Below are 10,424 nucleotides of genomic sequence, written 5' to 3' on the forward strand. Positions count from 1 at the left end.
GTTTCTTACACTTTCGTCAACTCTTAAGCGGAACCTTTTCCGAGAGAAGCTCCACAATGGTCACCACAGAGTGCTTGGAGAGCGGTTTCCAGATAGCATGGGCTTTCTGACAGGAGTCACACATGATTTCCTTACAGTCCTGACAATAGGACACAGCTGGCGGTTTTTCTTCACATGTCGTACATATAGATGTCCTGATTTTTGCCTCGTCCAAGAGAGTACAAAGCAACACGTCTGCTTGTAACTCACCTACTCCTCCAATGGGTGCTTGAGTTTCTTTCCGGCATACTGGACACGTGATCGTTTGTTGGGTCGGCTGAGTTTGGAGGACACGTTCCAGACAGTCTCTACAGAAGGAGTGAGAACACGCCAGTGTCTTGGGTTGGTTGAAAAGAGTCAGACAGACAGGGCACTCCAGATTTTGGCTGCTGGCTTGTTGAAACGTTGCCATGGTGTCTGTTTGCATAACAGAAAAAGAAACACTCACTATGACATATCGTATCATGAACATATCAGGATTCATTACTGGTATGACTTTTCTCCTGAACATCGGCCTACACTCCTCAAGCAAATTAAGAATAAATTGCGCTCTGTATGCAGATACCACACTGCTGCAGCAACAACGTGCAAACAGCAAATGCGAGAGATGGATTTTCATTTTGGCTATTTTCCTTGTGGAGTACACTGCCACAGGAACTTCGCCCCACACTCTTCATGTCTATTCAGTTCTAAAATTTGTTGTTTGAAATAACAATTTCATGATCATTACTTCATAAAAGTACGATAACACGACAGTTGAATTATTGTCATGGCTGTTATTGGTATCGTTGTTATCCTCATCTTAACTGCAAAGCAAATTTAGCGATCCCACCACTTGCTAAACAACAACCGACAGTCAACCTCGCGTAAGTCGACATAATCGGGACTGAGCAAAACACGTCGACTTACGCGAATGTCGACTTACGCGTAAGTCGACATTTTGTCGACTTATGAATGAAAATTAATTTCCCCTGTACAGAGGAAGATTTGGATCACGATGCGGATCACTACCCATATCTTACTCCTTTTGCCGCCAAAACATGCCTACTGACATGAGCAACAATAATGTTTTAGTTCATGCATGAATCTTGCGCGGGTTAGTAACGACAACGCACAATTCCCAAATCTCTAGAGAGATTTTGAGAGAGCGGGATCGGAAACCTAGGCCCGTTTCTAGACACTTAAAGTTTTAAACTTGATTTGAAATATCAAAGGCAAATTCCCCAAAATTGCATTAAACTTTGCAATTTAAATTCAAGTGCGTTGCTGGGAAGATATGCGTGTGATTTCGCATGATTCTGTCGAGATTATTTTTCAGTGCCGACTGAGTTGAAATATGTGTGATTTTCCTTCCCTAAGTCGCCATATTTGTTCTGCTTAAATTTGTATTGACATACTCTGAAAATGAATTGTTCTCGTGCTCCGATTCGCAACATTACCGCTCTGTATTACGGCGCGGGCTTGTCTGAAATAAAAAGAAGAAGAAAAGTTTGTTCATCCGAAAACGACATCTTTCGGACTACTATAACCTTCGTAAAAAAAAAACAAACCTCTTACCATTGTCGGACTAATTTCACTTTGGACTGAGATTTAAAACTTCGGCATAGCGAACCTTAACAATAATTCGTTATCATTTTTTTCATTGACATTTTGTGAAGCAGCATGCGTTTCGGTAGTTTGAAACGTGTAAATGTTGCGATGTCTTTCCCCTGCAAGTGCAGACTAAGTTCGGTCACGGCGAAAGTTCCGTTACGAAATAAAAAATAATGCGAGCCTTTTCAACAATAACGCACTTCCGTGCATTTTTATGCTTTTAAACGCAGTTTCTAGTTTCGGACAAGAACCGCAAGTCTTTTCTGCAACGCTCTTGCGTTTTAAAAACAGCGTTGCTTGTGATTTGACGGACTTGCATTTGATTTTTAGAGCTGCGTTTAAATGCAATTGAGTTTAAAATTTCATACAATTTTCTAGTTTTGTGTTATTAAACGCAAGTCTTTTCAGCGTTCCGTGTGATTTGATGGACTTGTATTTGATTTTCAGAATTGCGTTTAATTTTTAATTTTGCTTACGATAAGTCTTTTAAACAATAACACACTTCCGTAGATGTTTAGAGATGCGTTTAAAAGCAATTTCTTATAGTTTCGTACAAAAACCGCAAGTCTTCTCTGCAACGCTCCTACGTTTGAATACAGCGTTACGTGATTTGATGGACTTGCATTTGATTTTTAGAGTTGTGTTTAAACGCAATTGAGTTAAAAAAAAAGTTCCCTACAATTTTCTAGTATCGTGTGATTATCAAACGCAAGTCTTTCAGCGTTCCGTGTGATTTGATGAATTTCCATTTGATTTTTAGAGTTGCATTTAATTTGCAATTTTGTTTACGAAACAAAAAATAATGCAAGTCTTTTAAACAATAACACACTTCCGTAGATGTTTAGAGATGCGTTTAAACACAGTTTCTTATAGTTTCGTACAAAAACCGCAAGTCTTCTTTGCAACGCACTTGCGTTTAAATAGAGCGTTACGTGTGATATGATGGACTTGCATTTGATTTTTAGAGTTGCGTTTAAACGCAGTTGAGTTTAAAAAAAGTTCCCTACAATTTTCTAGTTTCGTATGATTATCAAACGCAAGTCTTTCAGCGTTCCGTGCGATTTGATGGACTTGCATTTGATTTTTAGTGTTGCGTTTAAACGCAATTGAGTTTAAGTTTCCTACAATTTTTTAGTTTCGTGTGATTATCAAACGCAAGTCTTTTCAGCGTGCCATGTGATTTGATGGACTTGCATTTGATTTTCAGAGTTGCGTTTAATTTTTGATTTTGCTTACGAAATGAAAAAAGTAATGCAAGTCTTTTCAACAATAATGCACTTCCGTAGATGTGTAGAGATTAATTTAAACGCAGTTTCTAGTTTCGTACAAAAACCGCATGTCTTCTCCGCAACACTCTTGCGTTTAAATACATCGTTGCGTGTGATTTGATGGACTTGCACTTGCGTTTAAATGCAAAAGTTGCGTGTGATTTGATACACCTGCATTTGATTTTTTGATTTTTTTTTCATTATTAGTTGCATTGTAATAAATCTTTTTAGAAAGGGCCCTGGTTTTAATACCGCTTCGGAATAATCAACGTTAGAATATTCGGATTTACAAAAACACCTATTTCATGTTCGGATAATGAATACCTACTGGGACATATAAGTGTACAAAATTTGTGCGTTTTGAGAAAAACGAGAGGGAGAAAAAGGGTAAAGTGAACTGTCTTGGGTACTACATGTAATGCTCCAGTGTAAATGAGTGTACATAATTATGTCCTTTCTATATATTCTGGCATACAAGACAATGGACGCATGGCGCTACCGCGCCGTACACTATCGAATTACCGAGTAGAAACGCAGCGAATCGGAGCGGGAACACAATTCTTTTTCAGAGAATGGCGATAAGATTTTGAGCAAAAAATTATGTCGACTTAGACGAGGGAATTAACACGTATTTCAGCTCAGTTGGCACTGAAAAATCAGGTCGACTTACGCGAGTTGTCGACTTATAAATGTCGACTAAGACGAGGAAATTTTCAAGGAATAACAAAGGCAAAAATCGGGACTTTTCTATTGTGTCGACTTAAGCGAGTTGTCGACTTATGCGATGTCGACTTAGGCGAGGTCTACTGTATATTGTTAAAAGCTTCTTAACCAGTCAATGTGTCAATGCCGTTTTCTTGCTGCTATACCAGGTATGCTTTACTTCAAGGTCTAGAGTTGCTGATTTCTCTCCGGTTCCGACGTCCATTTAAGTGTAGGAGATCATAACAAGGTGCCAGCAGTGCTGAGCGTCTACGATGAACAACTCAAATTAGATCGAATGTGGGCTGTTTCTTGAGATCCTAACTAAAGAAGGATCGAGCGCAAACAGATGGATCACAAAGCACTGGCAATTATTGTTCGTGTAGTTCGCGCACATAATATTCCGGAACTTTTACTTTCCACTGCCATTCTTACACTGCGACGTTTTGTGCTGATAGCGGCGATTTTTCTAATATAAGAACTGCACAGCGTCCTCTGTGTAATTGTGATACCGCCCTCTAGAGATTATTCCACCGAGTCAGATTATTATTACGGCACTGCAGTGAGTAATAATGGATATCGCCCTCTATATATGTAACTAACGCTAGAGGACAGAGATTAAAAATAATGTTGTATGCACCCAGCACACACACGTGCCCCCCCCCCCCAATCAGCTGGTAAAAAAAAAAATAAAAAAATAAAAGAAATACCAAAATGGTAATTCAAGGGTTAGTAAACTGCTTTTGAAATCGACATGAAAGGGTGATCATGCAATCAGATATTTTGTCTAATATTTGTTTTTACCATAATAAAAGGGGTATAATGTAGTGTGAAACAGTGTTCAAAAAGCCTGGAGCCGAAAAAATATTGTGATTCAGCCCGATTCCTGGTTGGCATTCTGAATATAAGCAGGATGTGCGCAGTGTACTCAGAACATCGGAACGGCAAAAAGAATCGCTGCAATGTTGCGCAATGTGACGTAGAATGTACACCTTTGTACCTTACGCTTCGTTATATCAAAGCTGGATCATTGCTTTTGCAGTGTTACTTAACATACTAGTCTATATTAAAATGCCTTGCATTGCCAATAATAAGACTTGACCTGGGCTATTTCCTAACTTTTCCATGTATATATAAAACACACACACACACAAACACAAACAATTAGGGGATGCTCTATAAGTAGTGAAGATTTTGGACATCCTTCCCCCTCTTTGGTCACTTCGACGCCCCCTCGCTGGTCATACCTCCCCCAATCGTGAACATAAACCGACACCCTTGACTACCAGTGGCGGATCGGGGGGGGGGGGGGGAGGGCGCGCCGGGCGCCCCCCACATCTCTAATTTCCAAAGCGAAAAAAATATCGCTACAAACGGCAGTTTTTGGACTATAAAATGTCAAAATTTTCAAACTCGCTCGCTCGCTCCGCTCGCTCGCATTTCATCGTTATGCCATTCTCCTGACGTTGCTGCCAGTAATTGCCAGCAGTTGCGCCCAGTGCGCCCCCCTTAATTTCCAAAGGAAAAAAAAAAAAAAAAATAGCTACAAACGGCAGTTTGGGGACTGTAAAATGTCAAAATTTTCAAGCTCGCTCGCTTCGCTCGCTCGCGTTGCATCGTTATGCCATTCTCCTGAGGTTGCTGCCAGTAAATTGCCAGCAGTTGCGCCCGGTAAACCCCACCCCCTTAATTTGCAAAGCGAAAAAATATAGGTACAACAGCAGTTTGGGGACTGTAAAATGTCAAAATTTCAAAGCTCCCTCGCTCCACTTGCTCGCATTTAATTGTTATATCATTCTCCTGATGTCACTGCCAGTTATTGCCAGCAGTTGCGCCCGGTGCGGTTCCCCCCTCCTCTTAATTTCTAAAGCGAAAAAATATAGACACAAACGGCAGTTTGGGGACTGTAAAATGTCAAAATTTTAAAGCTTTCTCGCGTTACATCGTTATGCCATTCCTGATGTTGCTGCCAGTAATTGCCAGCAGTTGCGCCCGGTGCGCCCCCCCCCCCTTAATTTCCAAAGCGAAAAAATATACCTACCACAGCAGTTTGGGGATTGTAAAATGTCAAAATTTTCAAGCTCCCTCGCTCCACTTGTTCGCATTTAATTGTTATGTCATTCTCCTGATGTTACTGCCAGTTATTGCCAGCAGTTGCGCCCGGTGCGGTGCCCCCCCCCTTAATTTCCAAAGCGAAAAAGTATAACCACAAATGGCAGTTTGGGGACTGTAAAATGTCAAAATTTTCAAGCTCGCTCGCTCGCATTTAATTGTTATGCAATTCTCCTGAAGTTGCTGCCAGTAATTTGTCGTTAATTCACACCGCCATTCCATAATCCACGTAAAGAAAACTTACAATGTTGCTCAATGACTGCCCTGTGGAATGTATCACATTCCGTCATGTATTGTAGTCCCCATTAAGTTTGCAAATTGACAGCGCACGCATACACACGCACACACACATACACACGCACGCACGCACAAGCATACACACCCTCAAAATTACTTTTCCACGAGGTGCCCCCCCCCCATGTCTTGATCCACGGCACGCCACTGTTAAGTGAAAGTTTGACGAAAATCTAACAATCGATGCAAAAGTGACGAATTTTTAAAGTTTTGGTGTTGGAACAACTGGATCAGGAGACTACTAGAGAGTATGATGTCATTTGTGGACATCAATATAATGAAAATGTAAAGAGAATTCCATAAAAAATTCCATGAAAATTGCGCATTCTATACTTGATTCATACTTGATACTGACATATGTTAAAGCAATGGTACTGTTCCTGCTTGTGTGGCGTATCAGAATGTTATTTGGCAGTATTTGCAGAATATTTGATAACATTGTGTTGAGGAAGGATAGTATCAACATCCACGGTGGTTCGTTTCACATTACAGTGTAAAATAGATGAGAAAATTACGAATTTAGTACATAGTAATTTGCTGCAAGAAGGCAAAATCTTTCCAACATCTATCAGGATGACCGTTACCTACAGAGCGCCACCTGCCGTTTCCCTTGCAAGTAATAATTGCCCCTGCTTTCTGAAAGCGGTTAGTCAAGTGTTCTTTCATTACGCTAGAAGAGTGAAAGCATGTTGGATTTCCTTTTTATTTTCTTTATGTTGTTGTCCACACATGACGTCATGAACTCTAGTAGTCTCCTGACATGCCTGATCCAGTGGTTCCGACACCAAAACTTAAAAAAAATCATAACTATTGCATTGATTGTCCGATTTTTCTCAAACTAGGGATGTGTTGCTGCTTTTGCTTCATCCACATTGCTCTTTGGATTTTGGTTTCACAGCTATAATTATTCCACTGAATCAGCTATTATCACGGCACTGCACTGATTAATGAATATCGCCCTCTATAGTAACTAACGCCAGAAAATGCTAGAGGACAGAGATCAATAATATTGTGTGCACCCCGGCACATACGCAGCATCAAACAAGCACAAATGATGCGACCCAGCAAACCAGCATTACTCAATGTTTCGAATCAAAGAACTGTCATTTCATTTATCGGTACATTTGTGCTCTAGTATGTTCATTCAATTCCAGGTTCGATGATTTTGATGATCATATTCCACAGTCAATATCTTTCTTAACAGAAATCTCTCTGAGCAAAACTATATACAAGCTGATAACCAGCCTTTACTATCAGTATGTCCCCCAATAAATTGCAACCAGATTTTCGCATTGATAACTTATAATATGATTAGACTGTCTAAATGCTACATCAGGGTCTTAAAATGTAACATCCTAACTATATTTTACAGGAAACCCCATTCAATTTGGTTGAGTGGTTACAGAGAAATGTGGATCGTTGTAAAGCATGTCATGGGTCTGATTCTTCCAAGTTTAGCACGTGGATGCTCTTGGAATCGCATAATGTGTGAACAGAATGGACAGAACTTGGAGGGAAGGGATTTATGACAAGCTCTACAAAACTCCTCGTTTCTCTTTGACCACTGAAGCAAACTGGATGGGGTTTCCTGTAAGACGTAGGTAATACGTTTTAGTTTCATGCCCTGAAATTGTATTTGGATTGATTCACTATTTTTACAGTTATCAGTGCGGAGGGTCACGTTGTATTTTTTTTTTTTTTTTGGAGAGGGGGGGGGGGACATAATATGTATTATGGTATAGGGTTCCAGTGTTTCCATAGACAATAAACTTAAACACTGCTTAAAGAGTTCGCATATCAATATCATTTCAATATCCATTCTAGCAGAAAACTACAGTCTACTTGTAATATTCCAAATCTGGTACGTCGTCTGTTAGAGATTCAAAGGCATCCATTTGCGTAATTCCTTCAAACAACTCGTCAAAATTATTGTGTGCAACGATTGGCAGGAAGTTAGAAAAGAAATGTGTGAAGATATAATCATATTCTACAAAGGAAAAACACGTCTGATTAAAGACCTTAGAGATCGACAAGTTTTGTCTGCCAGTGAACTTCCCATTCAAACAAACAGCGACTGCTTTTGCAAACTAACGTTCTCATCTTATCAAATACGGTTGATTCGAGGGGATGTTCGTTATTCCGAAGGTTCGTTAATCCGAAAATAGAATAAGGTTCTTTATTCCAATACCCACAAAGTCCTTTTACCCAGAGATTTGTTAATCCAAAAATGAAGAAGGATTCATTAATCCGAAGGTTTGCCAATAGGAAAAATGAAATAAGGTTCGTCATTCCGATGGTTCGTTCATCCGAAAATGAAATAAGGTTCGTCATTCCAAAGGACAGATCGTTAATCCGGAAATGAAACTAGGTTTGTTTAGTAAATCCAAAAATGAAAAGAAGATGTGTGCATACTAACAAACCTTTTACTGATATAGTTGTTTCACTTTCCGATTAACAAATTTTCGTAGTAACCAACCTTTTTTTTTTTCAGACCTTCGGAATAAAAGATCATGATTTCATTTTCGGATTAACGAACCATGGGAGTAACGAACCTTGTCTGATTTTTGAATTAACGAACCTTATTTCATGTTCGAATTAACGAACCTTCGGAATAACGAATTGTAACCGATTCAAGATGTTCTTTTGACTTTACACAGACACAAGGATAACAGAAAGACGACACTGTTTATTATACGATAATTTTACCTGGTAATAGAACAAAGACCAGACGAAAGAGAAAAAGGAGGGCGGCAAGTACTTTTCCTGCCACCAACGAAGGTGTCAACTTTCCCTCAAAAATTTCACTTCATATTTAGAAACATTACCAGCCAAACCACTGGTCATTCTTATTAGTTAATCTTCCGTGGATTTCTTTTTTTTTTTTAATCTTAGGCAACGACACGCCGTACTTTTTTTTTTTTGCCGAGGAATTAGTTGTCGTTCCATTGGTGTGTTCAATCACTCATATTGATTTTTCTTTTGTTGCTTTGTTTTATCTTATAGTTTGGTAATCTCGATACGTAGGCAGACCAGCAATAATCGTGTATCTCAATCACAGTGGGAGAGATTTTTTTTTTCAAGTCACAGAGTAATCTGTATAGTAGTAGGTAGTAGTAGGTGTATACTTCGACTATACCCTAAGTCTACTGTCGTACATCTCCTTGAAATACACCATGACCTTGCTTGAACAACGGATGACGTCAGGGGTCAGGTGATCAGGTAACTTACTCTGGGGCAGAAATTCGCTGCTCCTTATTGCTCTCCCATAGAAAGTGACAACATCCTGCTCAAGGCTGTCACCGGCAGCTTTCCACGTCTTCCATTTTAGGAGTGACTCGGTGTGGAGTCCCACTGCTGCGCAATACGCGCTTAGGACTTCCGCTGGCCTCGTCAAGAAATCGTCAGCATCGATAACGACAGGATCGCTATCGATATTATGTTTGACGTACTTCCAGACATTGTAGTTCCTTTATGTAATACCCTGGTGGAAAGTACTTGTCTTCGCGTTCGATATCGTACGTCCGCTCGATAGCAGCTTCGCCTTCGAGAAGTCCGAGTCGGGAAAAGTGCGTGAACATCGCTTGTCGATACGAGTTGATCGAGCGGACTGGATTGCGGATTAGAAACGTGTGCTTGAAACCGCTCGGAATGTACTGGAAAGCATCGCGGCAGCCAGCGATGCCTGAACCCATGTCCTTTACGAAGACGTGTTTACTAGTAGCCGTCTCAAGGGCATGATCGACGCATGTATACGGTATGATAAGATGAGATAAAATAAGAGTAATGACACATTTAGCTAAACGAGGTTTAGACTCTCTAAAGAGTGTCATTAATTCACACTCACTTTTAGTAAGGCCTACATCTATGCCTATATACAGCATTCTATGTCATCTTCCTTGTCGTTATCCGAGAGATATAGTGTATCTTTACGGAGACTGTGGTGGCACCAGGCAAAGCAACATTATTTTATCGTTAAAAAGGCAAATCTTTCACATCTTCGATTGATAAAAGGTGAGAATAACGCTCCATCAATTGCCTTTGGTTTCTATCAAGGTTCAGGTTCAGTTTGTCTTACTGGATTCTCTTGCATGTGAATTATTTTTTTTAAACATTATTTAGCAGTGCTGCATGTGTATTGCCTGCAGTGGTTATGCTCCACCGACTGAGTGTAAAACAGATGATATCACTAGTTCGTGGGATGTAAAAAGGAACAAATTCCTCAAAAACTACCGCCAGTCAAATGACAGAACTCACGCAAGGCGCTTTGGATCCAGTCGAGATTGCACATCAGCACTGAAGATTTGGCATGCTTTTTGGAATGCCTCCTCATGCACTCAGGCATTTCGTTAAAGCGCTCGAGATGGTTCTTGGGACGCACCACATGATGACCCTTGACCCATCTTCACTGGAAGACAT

General features: G+C 40.1%; 1 pseudogene; it reads right to left on the reverse strand.

Moving 5' to 3' along the window:
• Positions 1-9,138: 9,138 nt before the first annotated feature.
• LOC140245503 (uncharacterized) lies at positions 9,139-10,424 on the reverse strand (annotated as a pseudogene).

The sequence above is a fragment of the Diadema setosum genome, chromosome 22, assembly GCF_964275005.1.
Source record: "Diadema setosum chromosome 22, eeDiaSeto1, whole genome shotgun sequence".
Lineage (NCBI taxonomy): Eukaryota > Metazoa > Echinodermata > Echinoidea > Diadematoida > Diadematidae > Diadema > Diadema setosum.